The 7538-nt window shown below is 38.7% G+C and overlaps 1 pseudogene; it reads left to right on the top strand.

Annotated features, from left to right (window-relative positions):
- Positions 1 to 1415: 1415 nt before the first annotated feature.
- On the top strand, positions 1416 to 6151 carry LOC101441374 (survival motor neuron protein pseudogene; annotated as a pseudogene).
- Positions 6152 to 7538: the final 1387 nt, after the last annotated feature.

Below are 7538 nucleotides of genomic sequence, written 5' to 3'. Positions count from 1 at the left end.
CAGGGTTTGGGCTGCACTCTCAGCCCTCTGTGCCACCAGCCTGGCTCTGAGTGTCCCTTAAGATCCAACCGCTCCACACATCTTTGCATCACTGTCATTAGGGCAGTCGTTGAACCCAAGGTTTTCAAAGAACTAAAGAATGAACTGGGGATCACAGAACTCAAGTAGTGAGGTAAAAACTCTTCTGGATGTAAACCCTTACCACCAGATACCTGCAAGTGCTGGAGTCACAATTCAGTGTGGTTCTACTTTGTTAATTTCCTACTAATTTCTGCTGACAGTGAAAACACTGGGATTAGGGAAACTGTTTTTTAGTCTCTACAGTAGAAAAACATGTTTGCGTTTCTGCAGATGGGCATTGGAAGTTAAACAGGTCTATGTTCAAATTCCATCTTCTTCACTTGAAGTTATATAAGCTGAGGCCTAAAATTGTGTGTGACCTAAGACCTAAAACTTTGTATTTTTTTCATATAATAAATCTTATTTTTAAAGAAGTTTTAGATTACAGAAAAGTTACATCAAAAGTGTAAGGGAGTCCCATAAACCTCACTCTTTCCCCTCCCACATTTTCTCCTATTAATAATATCTCACATTATTATCTTAGTATGATGTTATTACATCAATATTTGCTGAACAAACACTGATGCATTGTTACTAACAAAGGTCTATAGTTTTCATTATGGTTTACACTTTGTACCATAGTTTCATAGGTTTGTAAAAAATGTATGATAGCTTATATCCATCATTGCGATATCACACAGAACAATTCCAATGCCCTCAAGATGCCCTATGTTCTACCTATTCTTCCCTTCTCCTCCCCTCAGAACCTTCCGTTACTACACTAATAGTAAGTTTACTTTGTTTTTTGTTTTTTTTTTTAAAGATTTATTTATTTATTTAATTCCGCCCCCCTCCCTCGGTTGTCTGTTCTCTGTGTCTATTTGCTGCGTCTTGTTTCTTTGTCCGCTTCCGTTGTCGTCAGCGGCACGGGAAGTATGGGCGGCGCCATTCCTGGGCAGGCTGCACTTTCTTTCAAGCTGGGCAGCTTTCCCTGCGGAGCATACTCCTTGCGCATGGGGCTCCTCTACGCAGGGGACACCCCTGCGTGGGGCGGCACTCCTTGCGTGCATCAGCACTGCGCGTGGGCCAGCTCCACACGGGTCAAGGAGGCCTGGGGTTTGAACTGCGGACCTCCCATGTGGTAGACGGACGCCCTAACCACTGGGCCAAGTTCGTTTCCCAGTAAGTCTACTTTGGTCATGTTTGCATTCCCCTCTTTTATTTGTTCATTCCTCAATCTTGAGGATATTGGATGATGATGTGTGCTCTGCTTCAGATTGAAAGGGGGCTTAGATCTTATGGGGCAGATGGAAGGAACCACGTTGCTTGCAGTTGTACATACTCTGTTTTTCGTGATGGAGATTGTCCATCCTCCTCATTTTGTTGTTGTCCTGGGTAAGTCCAATGAACTGGAGGGTAGATATTGGCCACAACTCTGCTGAGACTCAGGGCTCAACCAGCATATGAACAGACAGAAGATCTAAGTCTCTGGGACATACATTTAACAAGTATTGTGCTAATTGTAGGTTCAAATAAAAGGGGTAAGGTATTGTATTTTTGTTTCTGTTAAAATAATTAATGTTAAGTGTGGCCAGAGAAAACAGTCAATTTATAATCCATATAGAAAAAAAGTATCTGGCCACTTGGGTAAAGGACTGTTGGAAAGAAAAGAAGCAGCTTGATTGTTTTCCCAGAAGTGCAAAAGTTAAGCAGAATAAAGGGACAATAATGATGATACCTTGCATACATTTGGTTCTTTTCTCTTAAGAGCTCAGAGTGCTTCTCAGACAGTATCACATTAATTTGCAAATCATTCCTGGGAGTTAGGTAGAAAATAAGCCAAAAAAAAAAGTTACAAATTTTCTACCTTTCTACTTCAATGATTGAAATATCCTCTATGTAAGTAGATGCATCTCCTATATATAAACTATACACAGGTCATACCCAGAAAAGTTTGTTTACAGACTCTTGTTAACTTTCAAATAACACATACCCTTTAGTAAGTAAGTTACTGTAACAGAAGTTTTCTTCCTTGATTTCCTGATGAAGAGAAATGTTTATGGAGTCTGTTTCGCAGAAGTGGAATTCAAAGTATTAACATATTTAACATATATAAATGTACACTTTTTCCCCTAGCACATGGCAATGGTAAGAGAATGATTGTCTTTTGAGAGGTAAGCTAGAAAAGGGGCACAAACTGATGAGATCAGAGACATGCAATGCCACCATAAATACACACAAAAAAGTCTCAAGCTAGCATCATCTGACTACCCTGATTGAAGGTATTGACAGACATAAAGAAAGGATACACCAGTGAGAAAGAGTAGAAGAAGACAGAAAATGGGAGGCAATATTTGGCAGTTACCAAACAAACCCTGTGCAAGAAAAAAGGATCCTTGATCAATACATTGCAAATGGTACGTTCCATTAGCAAGGCGATTCCTAGAGGGATACCCATAGAGTCTGGGAAATGAATCTCCAGTTGATAGGGCAGGAGGAAAAGGCTAAATAAGAATGGGGATTCAGCATTCTGAAAATGCAAATGACATCACCTGGTTGGCCCCACTTTAGAAAGGGGCTGGCTTTGCATCCCTTATCAGTCAATCATCACACTTTCCTGAGGTTCCTCAGGCAATATCTTTCTTTGCTCAAGCCAGTGGGTGTTTAGTTAGGTCTGCCCAGCCACTCTGGCAGGAGTCACGCAGATGGCACAGTTTGGACCATGTTGGCTGAATGTGCTGCTGCCAGTCATGTCCCACAGGATTCCCAACATAGTTTGACACCACCCCCATTTCAGGATCTTCGGGAATTCAGGCCAAAGATCACAAACCTTTATTTCTAATGTATTCTTTCTATATTAAAAAGGACTCAAATCGGGCATTGATATTGGCTGAATGCCTTGAACATGTAGTTAGGCAAATGGTTTTGATTTTACTACATGTTTCACTTGGCTGAAACACCAAGTTCTTTTTCTTTTTAAAGCCTTCACACATCTGGTTTTTTCACTCTAGAAAGCTCTTCCTCCCTTCCTTTTTGCAACTGTCTTCTAATTCTGCCATCTCAATTCAGGTTACAGCCTCAGAGAAACCTTTCTTTTCTAACCACAGTATCTGTAGCTTCCTTCCTTCTCCTTGCTCTCCCATTATTCTATTTCTCAGAGGCCTGCTTCCTTTCTTCCTAGCACTTTTTGCTACTTTAAATTTTACATGTATGTGTGCACATGTGTCTGTGTATTCTGTCTACCATGCTGGACATCTAAGGACTTTGATGTGCAGAGATCTCTGACAATATGTAATGGATGCATTGTATGAAAAAGAGGTACATTTTTGTCCTTTGAACAAAGCCATAACATCATAGGGCTTTTTGTTCCTACAGCATAACCTGTCCTATATTGATTGAAATGAAAATCAGAACTTGGAAGTGAGAAACTTCCATGCAAAAATTCCCTTAATTATAAGCAAGTGTCTCAAGGACTTGGCAGCAGGCAGTGAGAAAGCCGTTATCAGAGACCGAAGAATGGTGAGTCTTGTAATGCATTGGTGAAACAGTCAGAAAAATAATAATGAACCTAATCAGACTGTACCTCTAGAAAGAGCAGGAAATATTTGAAATAGTAACAACTGTGACAGATTAGAATAAAGAAATATCTAGGCATCTTTTTTTCAGACAATAGGAGTAATTGGGACCAAAATTACCATCCCATTATGAAGAATTAAAAATACTGAACAAAAGGCATGGAATAACTCTGCAGCACTGAAATAAGGAAACAAATCAAATGAGCTCTATGATTACCCTAGATTTTTGTCTGGCAACACTGTCTAGAGAATACAGGAAGGGACTGGTGGGGATTGAATCTTGTCCCTCACAAAAGTCATGTTCAAGTCTCAACCACTGGTCTTGTGGGTGTGAACCTCATTTCTTAATATATATATACTTTTATTAGACAAATTGTAGGTTGACAGATAAATCATGCAAAAATACAGAGTTCCCATATACTCCCCTATTATTAAGGCCATGCATTGGGGTGATGCCTTTATTACAACTGGTGAAAGAATTAATAATAAAATTGTCCTATTAATTATTATCCACAGTTTACATTTGGGTGCTCTATTTGTGTTGTATAGTCCTGGTTTTAAAATTTTTTATTCGAATAAAATATAAGCAGCCTAAAATTTGGCCTTTTAACTATATTCAAATAAAGAATTCAATACTGTTAAGTCCATTCACAGTGTTGTGCTACATTCACCAATGTTTATTACCAGAACTTTTCTAGCACCCCAAACAGAAATTGTGTACCAATTAAGCATTAATTCCCAATTCCCTACCTCCACCCTGCCCTTGGTAATCTGTATTCTAGTTTCTGACTCTATGAATTTGCTAGTTCTAATCATTTCATATTAGTGAGATCATACAGTATATGTCCTTTGTGTCTGGCTTATTTCCCTCAGCATGATGTCTCCAAGGTCTGTCCATGTTCTGCAAGCTGCCTACCAGTGATCTTTGGTCCTTGGCTTTTCTCTCACATGGTGATTTCTTCTGGCTTCTCTTTTCCTTGGTTCTGTTGACTTCCAGGTCCTGGCTAATTCCTCATGGATTTCTCTCTCTGTGTCTAAATTTTATTCTGCTACTACAGGACTCCTGTAATAGAATTATCCCCATCCTGATTCAGTTGAACCATCCTTAACTGAAGTAACCATATCAAAAGGTCTTATTTACTATGGGTTCACACCTATAGGACTGGATTAACTTTAAGAGACATATTTTCCTGGGGTACCTGTCTTCAAGCCACAACTTCTGTATGGAAAAAAAGAACTTCACACTTCTCTCAGTAAGTTATTTTTAATAGCAACAGTGATGGTATGATCTTAAAACTATTTCATGTGTATGGTATAAGAAAGAATACTGCTAGTTTTAGGAATCAGGTGTTTTAGTGAAAGAAAAAAGAAAGTCAAGTATAAAGTAAAAACAATTTAAGAAAATAACAATGTTAAATATAGATTGAACACATCCATATTAGCTCATTATTTCTAAAAATGCTTATTTATAGTTCTGTACACTGAAAGAGTCAAGAAGCAATGATTCTCCATAAGGAAAAAATTTACTTAGAGCTTTATTTTGGCCTCTAGGAATCATTTGCAATTAGAAAGAAGCTGGACTCAGAAGAAATGGCTGACTGCAGGTCTGGAGCAAGGGACGTACAATGTGAGAGAGCTTGTGATATCTTATGCTAAAAAAAACAAGGAAAGGCTCAAAGATGATGAAGACTTACCAAAATGATCCAGAAGCGAGTTGCAGGAACATTTTGGATAATACATCTTTGAGAAAGCCTGTGATAAACTGTGGATTCATTTAAGCCTGCTGTAAAAATGTTGGCGTTTCTGAAGCTTCAGGTGAAGCAAAAGACACACCTAAAAGAAAACCCGTTAAGAGTGAAAAAATAATAAAAGAAAGAACACCATGACTCTATTGGAATGGTGGAAAGTTGGTGACAAATATTCTGCCATTTGGTCAGAAGATGGCTGCATTTACCCAGCTACCATTGTTTCAAATGATTTTAAGATAGAAACTTATCTTGTGATTTACAATGAATATGGAAATAGTAAATGGTTTGGAAATAGAAAAATCTGTCTGTCTGAATTACTGTTACCAGCCTTTGAAGGGGTTAATAATATAGAAAGAAATGCTTAGGAGAATGAAAATGAAAGTCCAATTACAACAGATGAAAGTGAGAACTCCTACAGATCTCCTGGAAATAAACCATATGATATCAAGTAAAAAATGGCTCCATGGAACTCATATATTCCCACCAGCCCCCATGCCAGGTTTGGAATCTGAGCCAGGAAAGTCATGCCGAGTTCCGTGTTCCAGATCCTCCAACCCTAACACCCATGTGCTTTCATGCAGGCTGCCGCCAAGTCGATTTGGACCACCAAGAACTCTCCGACCACCTCCCATAAGTCCAGACACTTTTGATTATGCTGGTGCAATGGGAAGCGTGTAAATATCTTGGTATATGAATGGCTAGCATACTGTTTACAATCTAGGTTTCAAAAAAGCATCAAAAAGAGGAAGATGCACAGATTTCAATTGAGGAGCAAGAACCTATAAAATTGAATCTCACTTTTCTGCATATTTTATGTTTATGGTTTATAGAAAACTAATGTTTAAAATTAAAAAGTTAAAAAGTTTAAAATGTCAATGTAATAGCAATCTTTAATAGATGTTTTGATGCCCAAACACTTAGATAAAAGATTTATCCCCATCCTCACCAAAAGTCTCACAATGCCAAAATATCACCTCACCAGATACTTGCGAGTTGGTTGTATGGAAAAGCCTGTCTTTACAATAAAGCAATCCCCAAAATCAATGATGAGACTTTGCATCACTAGTAGCCAGACAAACAGTCATGTTTTCTGATTTTTAATGCAGTGTGAATTGCACTCTGTTACCCATAAAATGCTCTGGTGAAGAAGAGAGATTGAGAGATGATGAGTTTTGTTCTGTTTTTTGCTTTTTATTATTATTATTATTGGAATAATGAAAGCACTATGGGAGTGATTGGGGTAATAAATACACAAACATATGATTACACTGAATACCACTGATTGTACTTTTCGAAGGATTTATGCTTTATTAATAGGTATCAATAAAATTGATAAGTAATGCTTAAGAAAATAATGAATGTACAAAATAAATTAGAGATATGGAAATTAAACAGCCGCTATGTATGGCAGGGAAAGCTTAGAGAGATTGAGAGGTTAACATTAAGGGGTACAGTTTTTTGTCTGTTTTTTGTTTGTTATTACTATTAGCATTGGAATAATGAAAATACTCTAATAATGATTGAACTAATGAATGCAGAACTATGATTATACCAAATACCATTGATTATACACTTTGGATAGATTTTTTTATTAGTATGTATCAATAAACTGATTTAAAAAAAAAAGGAAGTGGATGTGGCTCAAGTGGTAAGGCCACCACTTACCATATAGGAGGACCCGGGTTCAATGCCTGGGGCCTTCTGCTGAAAAAGAAGAAGAGAAAACATGCCTACATGGCCAGCCAGTGCCCTCATGGCGAGCCAAGTGCACACACAGAGAGCCAAGTTCCTATGTGGTGAGTTGAGTGCCCACGTGGTGAGCCAAGTGCCTGTGTGGTGAGCTGAGTGCCCATGTGGTGAGCTGAGTGCCCACATGAGTGCCTGCATAGTGAGCCAGTGCCTGCATGGCAAGCCAAGTTTCGTGCAGCAAACCAAGTGCCCGTACAATGAGCTGGTGCCCATGCAAGTGAGTCATGCAGCAAGATGATGACACAACAAAAGATAGAGAAGGGGAGAGTCAAGGTGAAGTGCAGCAGACACCAGGAGCTGAGGTGGTGCAATTGACAGGGAACCTCTGTCCACATCGGAGGTCCCCAGGATCAAATCCCAGTGAATCCTAGAGGAGAAAGACAAGAAGAGAAGACAAAAAGAGAAA

The sequence above is a fragment of the Dasypus novemcinctus genome, chromosome 16 (genome assembly GCF_030445035.2).
Source record: "Dasypus novemcinctus isolate mDasNov1 chromosome 16, mDasNov1.1.hap2, whole genome shotgun sequence".
NCBI lineage: Eukaryota > Metazoa > Chordata > Mammalia > Cingulata > Dasypodidae > Dasypus > Dasypus novemcinctus.
The sequence above is the reverse complement of the archived record's forward strand: the minus strand, read 5'-3'. Positions and strand labels throughout refer to the sequence as shown.